The sequence below is a fragment of the Rhinolophus ferrumequinum genome, chromosome 17 (genome assembly GCF_004115265.2).
Source record: "Rhinolophus ferrumequinum isolate MPI-CBG mRhiFer1 chromosome 17, mRhiFer1_v1.p, whole genome shotgun sequence".
Taxonomy (NCBI): Eukaryota; Metazoa; Chordata; class Mammalia; order Chiroptera; family Rhinolophidae; genus Rhinolophus; species Rhinolophus ferrumequinum.
The window spans coordinates 9,772,750-9,783,074 of NC_046300.1; the positions used below are offsets into that span (position 1 = coordinate 9,772,750).

Genomic DNA, 10,325 nt, shown 5'->3' on the forward strand with positions numbered 1-10,325 from the left:
GTGGTTTTTTTTATTAGTTTCAGGTGCACAAAACAATATACTAGTTAGACATTTATCATTTATATGTCTCACACAGTGACAACCCCCCGCCCCCATCCACTATCCCTCTGACATCGCACACAGCGATTACATTTCCATTGTCTCTATTTCTAATGCTGTACTCTGCTTCTTGTAACTGTATATATATAAAATTGTAGTTGACATTCATTATTGTTCAGCTTCAGGTGTACAGTGCAGTGATTAGGCATCTACATCTTCCCTGAGGTAGTCTCCTTAGCGAGACAAGTGTCCATCGGATACCCTACAAAATCTTTACAACGTTATCGATTACAGTCCCCAAATTGGAAATGTTTTTTCATTGTTTCAATTTTTATTTCCCTGCTGACTAAAAAATGTGAGGCCTGTTTCACATGCTTAGAGGCCACGAAGCTTTGTCTAGCTTCTTCTGTTACGTGTTCCTGTGTGTTATTTATTGAGTATTAACACGGTTTCCTCCTTAAAAGGAAGTATATGTGCACCTCCTCCATGGGTTGGGATCTGGCTTCTGTATCCAGGTGATTTCATTGTCATTTGTTTGCTATAGAACGCAGGAATCCCCATGTCTGTCTGGATTCCTCATCTCTAATAACCGGGGGCTCTTTCCTCCTGTTTATCTGACCCTCTGAGCTCTCTGCCTAGGGACCACTTGAGAGGCTGCAGTCTTGAATTCTGCTTGCCATCCTACCACATGTCCCTGGTTGCCCTGACCTTCAGAGTGCACGCCTGTTGCTTAGTTACCATCTCATAGGCCCAGTTCTGGCTGGTCCAGTTCTGCCTCACCTCCCAGCTCCTCCTGTCTCAGAGCTGGGCATTGGGAAATGTCCACTCTGGGAAGTCTGGGGGTTCAATGGTATTGATTCAACACCCATTAATAGCAGTTGCTAAAAGACAGGATGATCCAGTTGTTTGGCTGTTGGGCTTGTTTTTTCCTGAGTTAAGTACTTTGAGGGTATTTTTTTCACAAATGGAAAAATAGAAAAATAAAACTGTTTGTCACTACTGTAAACAGGAAAGAAAAATGCTGGCAACGTGAGCCAAGAGAACTGCCATTTTCTCCTCTTCTCACAAAAGCCTCATGCTCCATATCCTACTGCCACTTTTCCCAGTGCCTTCCCTATGCATTATTTCTTAATTAAGTTCAATCTTTTATTTGTGAAGGAGGCTTAATCATGGGAATAGAAGTTGCATTTCTCTGGCTGTACCAAGACAAGCTAATGGTACAATCTCCTGCTGGGTGGTTCACAGGCAAATGAATAAGTTAATAACCAGGGCATTTCCTGCCTTGGACCTAGCAGCCAGGCATGTTCAGGCTGGTAAGATAGTGTCCACAGCTGGCAGAGTACCAAAGACCAAAGCTGTGGGAGGTTGCCACGTACCTGCTTGGGGCCCTGTTTCCAGGATGCCTGAGGGTGTTGGGTGGTATTGTGACCAGCGCTTAAATTCAGTTATGCCGTGAGCTGACCATGACTTGGGCTGGTTCTTACTCTCCTGGCCCTACTTTCACCTCTGTAATATGGGAATAACAGTGCAGGCCTTGCACATTAATGCCTTTAGCAAATAAATATTGAGCCTGTGCCAGGTGCCGGGAGAACACTTGAATAGCACAGAGGCCCGTCTGTGGCTTCTTGGAGCTAGCTCTCTGGTTGGAGAGTCAGACTTTAGAATCAGGATGTAAGTAATGAGTGATGAGTTTTATAATGGGGGAAGTAGAGGGAATTATGGGAGCCCAGAGCAAGGGCACAGAGCAGGCACAGAGAGTCAGTGAGGACGTCCAAAGAAGGTGGCAGGAAGCAGCCCCCAAAGGGGAGTGGGAATTAATCAGCCAAGGAGATATGAGAAGAGCATTCTGGACTGGGAAGAGCATGCACGAAAGAAGGACCTCAGTAAGAGAAAATGCAGGCTGTGGTAAGGAAACTAAAGGACTATCAGACAACTGGGCTGGGCTGGCATGGTGGGTAGAGAAAAAGAAGAGCTGCAGAGAGCTGAGTCAGCAGGGGGCAACTTGTCCCTATTATGTCCTGTTCAAATTCCTGACCCACAGAATCCACGAGTGTAACAATAAATGGTAGTTGTATGTCACTGAGGTTTGGAGTAATTTGTTATGAAGCAATGGGAACAAAGTATATGTTATTTTCATGCAGTGCAGTGAAGTTAAACAGAACAATGGAATAGTAATGCTTGCAAAGCTATGAACATCCCTCCTTCCCTGTGTCCCAAATATTCATAGCAGTGTCCCAACGGGGTGTCACACTTAAGCTTGGTGCAGACAAGAATTTTAATCTTAATGCATGTTTCTCTCCAAGATATCAGGGAATCCAATTTAGACCTTAGACACTCATTAAAGTCTCTTGATCTCTACTCTCTAGCACCCTAAAATTGTTTCATTCCTCTGCTCCAACATAACTCTCCCATGAAAGCTATTTTTTCCCATCATCTTGGTTTTTTGAACCCTTCTCAACAAATGCATTTCTACCCAATGTGCCCCCTTTATTGCATAGGCCTGTTACGCTAAGCAGCCTTAGGAATTCCTGTTATGCCATGTGTAGCTTTCTTTTGATAATCAGCATATATATATATATACACACACACACACACACACACACACACATACACACACATATATGTGCTTTATATATATATAAAGCTGGAGAAAGGGAAAAAATGACCTAAGAAGAAACAAAACAAAATCTGAATAGTTCCATATACATAAGACACCTGAATTTATAATTTTAAAAAAAAACTTATTACAAGAAAACTCCAGGCTCACTGGTGAATCAAAATTTAAGGAAGGAATAATATGAATCTTATATTAAACTCTTTCAAAAACAGAGGCATAAGGATTTTATTTTATGAGGCTAGCATATCTCTAATATCAAAACCTGATATTAGATGTCAACTATAATTAATTGTATGTCAACTATACTTAATTGACAAAGACATTACAAAAGAAATACAGACCAATACCCCTCATGAACCTAGATACAAAGATCCTTAATGAAATATTAGTAAATCAAATCCAACAATGTATAAAAGGAAAATATATCATGGTGTAAATGAGGTTTATCCCAAGAATGCAAGATTTACTTCACATTCAAAATGTTATCTATCACTTCAGAAAGAAAAGACCCTCGAAAGTTAGCATCCTAAAGCAATGAACATTTATTCTCTCACTGTTTCTGTGGGTAAGCAATCCAGGCACCATTTAACTGGGTCCTCTGGCACAGAGTCTCTCAGATGCTGCAGTCAAGGGGTCAGCCAAGGTGGTGGTCCTGTCAGAAGACTGACTGAGGGAAGATCTGCTTCTAAGACCACTCATGTGGTTATTGGCAAGATTCAGTTCCTTGTGGGCTACTGAACTGAAGACCTCAGTTCTTCTCTGGCTACTGGCCAAAGGCCTCCCGCAGTTCCATGCCATGTGGACCTCTCTCGCCACAGGACAGCTCACAACGTGGCAGCTGTTTCCTCAGAGCAAGTGAGTGAGTGAAGTCACCCAAAATGAAAGCCACAGTCTTTTTATAACCTAATCTCAAAACTGACATGCCACCACTTCTGTCTCTTGTATTGATTATAAGTGAGTTACTAAATCCAGGTCGTTCTCAAGGAAAGGGGATTACACAAAGGTATAAATTCCAGGAGGAGGAGATTACTGGGGACCATCTCAGAGGCTGCCAACAACACTGTAATTCACACCATTAACAGGATAAAGGAGAGGAAATATGGGATCATCCCATTAATGAAGAAAAAATATTTGATGAAATTCAATACCCATTCAAAATAAAAACTTACAGAAAATTATGAACAGAAGAAAACTTTCTCAACCTGATATAGGGCATTCATGAAAAACCTAAAGTTTACATAGTACTTAATGATGAAAGAAGGAATGCTTTTCCCATAAGAGCAGGAACAAAGCAAGTATGTTCTCTCTTATCATTTCTATGCACCATCGTCCTAGAGATCATAGCAAGTTCAATAAAGCAAGAAAAATAAATAAAAGGCATAAATATTAGAGAGAAAGAAGTAAAAACATCCTTATTTGTGGACATGATTGTATATGTAGAAAATCCTAAGGAATCTTTTAAAAATTACTAAAACTAATAGGCGAGTTTAACAAAGTTACAAAATACAAGGTCAATATCTAAAAATCAATTTTATTTACATATACTGTCACAAACAATTAGAAGATGAAAAATTTTTACAGATGCCATTTATAGTAGCATTAAAAAACATAATATTTAGGAATAAATTTGATGAAACATATGTAAGACCTCTGCTCAAAAACTATAAGAAATTTCAGAGCAAATTAAAGATTAATGGACTAAAGATGGAAAGTAATCACATGATCATTTCAATAAAGGTGGAAAAAGTCATTTAACAAATTCAACTCCTATTTATGATCAAAAATGACCTAAGAAAACTGGAATAAAAGGGAACCTCCTTAAACATAGCTGCCAAAAACATGTCGTAAATGTTTGGTTACCTAAGGCTGGGTGACACATGACCCCAAAACACAGTGGCTTAACTCCACAACAATTAAGATTTTTCATGATACCATGGGTCCTGAATTTGGGCAGTTTTTCTGCTCCATGTGGCATTGGCTAGTCACTCACCTGGGCAGGAAGGTTCCAGAAGCCTTCACTCACGATTCTGGCCCCTCAGGCTGCTCCACGTGGCCTCTCATCATCCAGGGGTCTAGCCTGAGGATTTTTGATTGCATGACGCAGCCTCCCAAAAGATGGGCCTGGAACTGGCATAGTGTCACTTCCACCACATTTCACTGGTTAAAGCAAGTCACAGGCCATCCCAGATCAAGCAGAAGAGGAAATAAATCCAGCTGTTGATGGAAGGAGTGGCCGGAGTGATGGTTTGTACCTCTGAAAGCTGTCTACCACAACTAATGGATGAAAAGATGAATGAATAAATGAGTTATCTCCTTCCTTCCGATTCCCACTCTGGTCAAAGAAATGAGGTAACTAAACCCCACACTCCTGCTCCCTTTTAGCCTGCCTTTCCTTTAAGCCCAGCATAAACTGGTGACAGACTTTTTATGTATTTCCTGGTTCTGTATGAACTCTAATATCCATTAGCTTAATCTAAAATGGCTGCCAACCTTTAGCCTCTTACTTTAGTGTCCTTTTGGTTCCCCCTGCCCCTTCTACCTTCCTCTCCCATTCAGTTTCTTATTATCCTCTTCTCCCAAATCCACACAGAAGACTAGAATCTCTCGTTTGTGAGTGAAGAGGCGATATCCACTCTGCCTAACTTACGTGACCCAAAGAAATGAACCTCTAGCAGTGTCAGGGCACCAGGGTGGGGAATTGTTTTTGACAACTGGGTCCTTCCCACAGAGCTCTAAAGTTTCATCCCACTGACAGCTCCACGTCGTCCATCTGGAAGACAAGTTTTGGTCAAACCCAGTTATTATGTGGATTGCTGGGGCTCAAGCCTCCATAGTTACTCTCCAGTTTGACTTGAACCCTCTGGCCATTCTTTCATAGCTCTACTAAATATAATAAAAGTTTTATGCTCTCCAATAAACCCAAAGCCCCATTCTAACTAACATGCCCGGAGCACACAATATAAACAGTCTAACAAAAGGGAATCTAGAAAAGCCCTTTCTTTTATATATAAAAGAACACAGCCCACTCCAGGAGGCTAGTGACTCAAAACCATTGCAGAAACCACACAGGGATTTCCGTCCATGCATACGGTATTTCTTCCTTAAAAGGGTATAAAAAGGAACAAACTAGCAATATTTCCTGGAATTCGGAGCCTGGACAATGCTTCAGTGCTTCTTTATCCCGGGCATTGTGGAGAAAGACACAGTTGGTACCGGATGAGAAGAAGAGTGCTGTGTGAGCCCTGCTTGCTCACAGCATTTCAGCAGGTGCCAGGGATTGGAAACACCAATTTTATATATTGCAGTGAAGAGAATGTATGTGTGTGCCCTGGTGCCCAGAGACTTAAAAATGTCCTGATTCCTTCCTCTTTCGGAAGACAGAAATAATACATCATCTGAAAGCTGGAAGAGATGCTTGAGATCACACACTGACAAATGAGCAGAGGTCTAGAGAAGGAGAGTGACTCACCTGAGGTCACACAGCTAATTGGAAACAGGGCAACAACTACAAGGCAGGTCTCTAGTCTTCTAGTTGTAGCGTTTGGCACCACCTAAATATAGGTGGATACTTGCTAACACATTACCACGTGCCTGGGTACAAGGAATTGGTAACAATGAGCTTAAGAGTACAGACTCTAGAAGTATGCTGCCCAATACAGGATCCACTAGCACCTGTGACTTCTGAACACCTGAAATGTGGCTAGTGTGACAGTGGAATGGAAGTTTTAATTTTATTTCCCTTTAATTAATGTCAATGTAAGAACTGCTACTTGATTCAGTTACTGGGAAACTTTAAGTCTATTTGGAACAGCTTGGGTATGTGTAGCTACGTTTTCAACATAAATTTTATGAATTACAAATACAGATCAAGTATTCCCAATGAAAATATAGTGACTGAATTGAGGTATACTATAAATATAAAGGACACACTGGATTTCAAAGACTTAGTATAAAAAATGTAAAACATCTCATTCATTACTTTTATACTACTCACATGTTGAAATAATCTTTTCAATATATTACGTTAAATAAAATATATTCATTTCACCTGCTTTTTACTCTTTAAATGTACCTTCTAAAAATTTTAAATTGCATATGTGGCTTGCATGATATTTCTATTGGACAGTCTAGAGTCAGACTGTCCACATTTAAATCCCTGTTCTACCATATTATTAACTTTGTGACCTTGGGCAAATTATTAGGTAGCTTTGAGGAGAGATTGTCTTCTGTGGAAAATAAGAGAGAGAAAAGTATGAGGATGTTTCCCCCCTTTCTTTTCCTGTTTCTGGACCTCCCTGTGTGATCACATGGTGTTTGGGGCAATGGCAGCCATTTTTAAATAGTAGGACAAAGCATGGCCAATGTACAAAGCATGGTAAGGAATATACAAGGAAAGAAAGGGCCAAGGTCCTTGACGCAGACAGAATGGCTACACTAGCCCTGGAATCACCAACCATGGGATTTCTCATTAAGTGAGGAAACAAAGTCACTATTCTTATGGACGAAAGCATCCTAATACAACAGATGAGTAAAATAACCGTGTAACAAGATATCTTAGCAAGAAGATAAAAGCATATAGATGCTACAGTGATATCCAAAGCAAAGAAGGGCCAATTCTACATTGGTTAGAACAACTGGAAATTATAATGTACCATACCAGAGCCGAGAAAAGGTGTAGGGCTGGCATTTCAGCAAAGACGGCAGAGGGAATGAAATTAGACAAGAAATCTGGCAGACAGCCAGGACCTCAGTATCTGTCCATTATGACACCCATACTTGGTTTTGGGGAGGGCATGGAAGCTCTGTCTGCTACAGTGATCGTTACTGGCTATCGTTTTATTAACTGCCCTGAGGAAGAATGAGATATAAACATTCAATTCAATGATGGCAAACCCTGTGATCAATTTCAGAAAAGTAAAACTGTCACTTTGGGATGGAGAAAAGAAGCAAGCTTAACAAGGAATCAGTTTCAGCCTGGTCTCTACCACTTAAAAGCTGGGTCACCAGAAGCAATTCACTTAACTTCTGAGACCCAGAATACTCACATAGCATTCAGGATGCTTCGGGCTGCAAGTAATGGAAAACTCCAGGCCATTGAGATAATCACTCCTTCACATAACTGGAAGTTCAGCGTTCAGGGGCAGTCAGCAGACTCAACCTCAACAAAGTCTCCCAGGACCCAGGTTCTTTCCATCCCCCATCTCGATGGATTTTATTATTGTGTCAGTAGCAAGATCAGAGCAGCAGTTCCAGGTGTCACTTCCAGACACAGACATATCCAGGCTGACTCTTTCTGAGGAGCAAAGATTACTTTCCTGGAGATGTTCAGCAAACTTCTCACTTCTCATTGGCCAATACGGAGTCACGTGACCTTTACTAAATATTCATTGGAAAGGACTGGGATTACGAAATCAGGCTCTATCCTTGAAGATGGAGATATGCTCCCTTCTTCTGAGTCACGTGAGGCAGAGGTAGACACTGAAACAAAATTGAGGTTTTGTTAAGAAGGTTGAAGGTGAAAATGAGTGTATCTTCAATACATCTAGTAAATGGAAAAAGTATCGCCCTGGGTGTGACACACAGGGTACTTGTCAATATCCCTTGTCAAACTTGTCAAATGAAAGGACTAAATACTCTTTTAAAGTCCTGTAGAATGTAAAAGCTGAGGGATAAACCATGACAGGACCAGAGAAAATTGTTTGGAGACACTATCCTGCTAATATTGGACATTAGCCCAAAGCCTGCATTTCAGCTGGGTTTAAATTTCTCTTTCATGTCACAGGAATGGAATGGAAATGGGTGACCTTGAATTCCCTCTGACACTATCTCCATCCTTGATCCACCTTACCCTGACTTCATCAAAATCCAAGAAAATAAGAGTGCTCAGAGCTGTGGTTCTTTAAATTTTCAGCTGTAGGAAAGTTTTCCTCTTTTCACAGTTTTACAAAATTCTGGGTTTTGGCTTGAACCCATGGCATTTCATTGTGTTCTCGGAAAAGAATCATTATTTTTCCTGAGAAAAATTTCTCTGCCTCCAATGTGTATGCCTTAAACAGGACAGTCCTCCAACAGTCCCCACCCCTTCACCCTGCGTTTTTAAGCAAAACTAGACCCGGTTTGCACGTTGGTCACATCTTGAAGTCCCATGAGCCTCAGGAACTTGTTTCCATGGTTGTAGCCCCTGAAGTTCCTGGAGTAGTTTCCAGGAAAGAAACTACGGGTTCTAAGAATATTAGGTCACTGTTCTTCTCTGGCCGAGCTCAAATGGGCACATTTTAATTGAGGATTAAAGGTCACGAGTTGTTCCTTCTGCAGCAACTTTTAATGATGGTGATGAAAACGGTGATATTTTACTGAGCGTTTGCAATGTACCGACTGCCATGCTAAATAGCTTAAATGCTTTACCTTGCTTGATACTCCCAGAAAGCTTATGGATTCGGTATTATTTTATCCAATACGTTATAGGTCAAAAAACATAGAGGCTTAAAGGTAGTAAGCACAATTTTCTTCAGTTTCATCCTCCATCTCCTCCTTCACCCCCGCCCCCGTCATCACCATAACAATGTCTCTTGGGTGAAAGAACAAGTTATTCTGATGCTTGTTAAAGATGGTAAGGCCCACGTGGGCTGGCATTGGAGGAGATTGGAGAAGTGCCCTCTCTGCCCCGAGTCTGGGCTTCCCTCAGCATGTTGGTGGCAAATGCATCATTCCGTTCCTCCCTCATTTCAGCAGCATCACGGTCTTCTTAAGGCCAGAACCTTCTCTACCCAGATTACATGCAGCTTGACTAAGAGTGTCCCTGACCAAACTCGAGGCAGGTTCCTCTGAATCCTCTCCCTACTGGGCCGCGACTTTTGCGCGCCCACCTTTGGCACGGCCCAATTTTAGCAAGAACCCTGTCGCGTCAGTTTAACCGGAATTCCCCCACCAATTTCTGATCACCCTGGACAGCGGATCAAATTCCCCATTGGATAAAGTCGTATCTGATCGCCCTGACTTGCCTTCAGCAAGAATCTCGTCGGGTTAGTTTACCAAGGCGTTACCCTATACTTTTAGTAATTTTCCAGGCCTGAGTCCCATCACCCTCTGCTCCTTGACTATAAATCCTCACTTTTCCTTGTTGTTTTTGGTGTTGAGCCCAGTCTCTCTCCCCTACTGCAAAACCTCACTGGAGGGAGATCACTATCACCCTGAATAACGTTGGCCTTACCGTCTTTAACAAGCGGCAGAATAAGTTGTTCTTTGACACGCTACAGGTCAACCTCGAGGACAATGAAGGCCAAAATGATCAGAGTCAAACCGTCAGGACCTCTGGGGGTGGGACAGTATGTTTTAAAACTCTCCGGGTGATTCCAGGGTGCAGCCAGGGTTGAGAATCAGTGATCTAAAACAAAAGGAAATGCAAGACAGTCCCGTTTAATGAAAACTCAGTGTCAGGGTGGTGATTCCTCCCTGATGCTCTGCCTGCAACATGGGGAAATTTCCAGAACCCCAAATGAATCCCCAGTCCTGAAAGATACACTCATTATTAAGAAACCTTAGCATACACAAGGCCTGGGACCAAGGACAATTAATCCAGTTCCAAAAGATTTCACCAAAACATTCCTTTAAAATTACAAGTATCCCAGGCAGCAAACCTATTGTTTGCTTTACAGGACTCAAGTTTATA

The 10,325-nt window shown here is 41.6% G+C and overlaps 1 long non-coding RNA gene across 1 annotated transcript; it reads right to left on the reverse strand.

Annotated features, from left to right (window-relative positions):
* Positions 1-4,417: 4,417 nt before the first annotated feature.
* On the reverse strand, positions 4,418-10,030 carry LOC117037040 (uncharacterized). The gene is made up of 3 exons (XR_004425466.1): positions 9,867-10,030; positions 7,702-8,134; positions 4,418-4,930 (listed from the first exon to the last, which is right to left on the reverse strand). It is a non-coding gene; the product is annotated as an uncharacterized LOC117037040 (long non-coding RNA).
* Between the last annotated feature and the right edge of the window lie 295 nt (positions 10,031-10,325).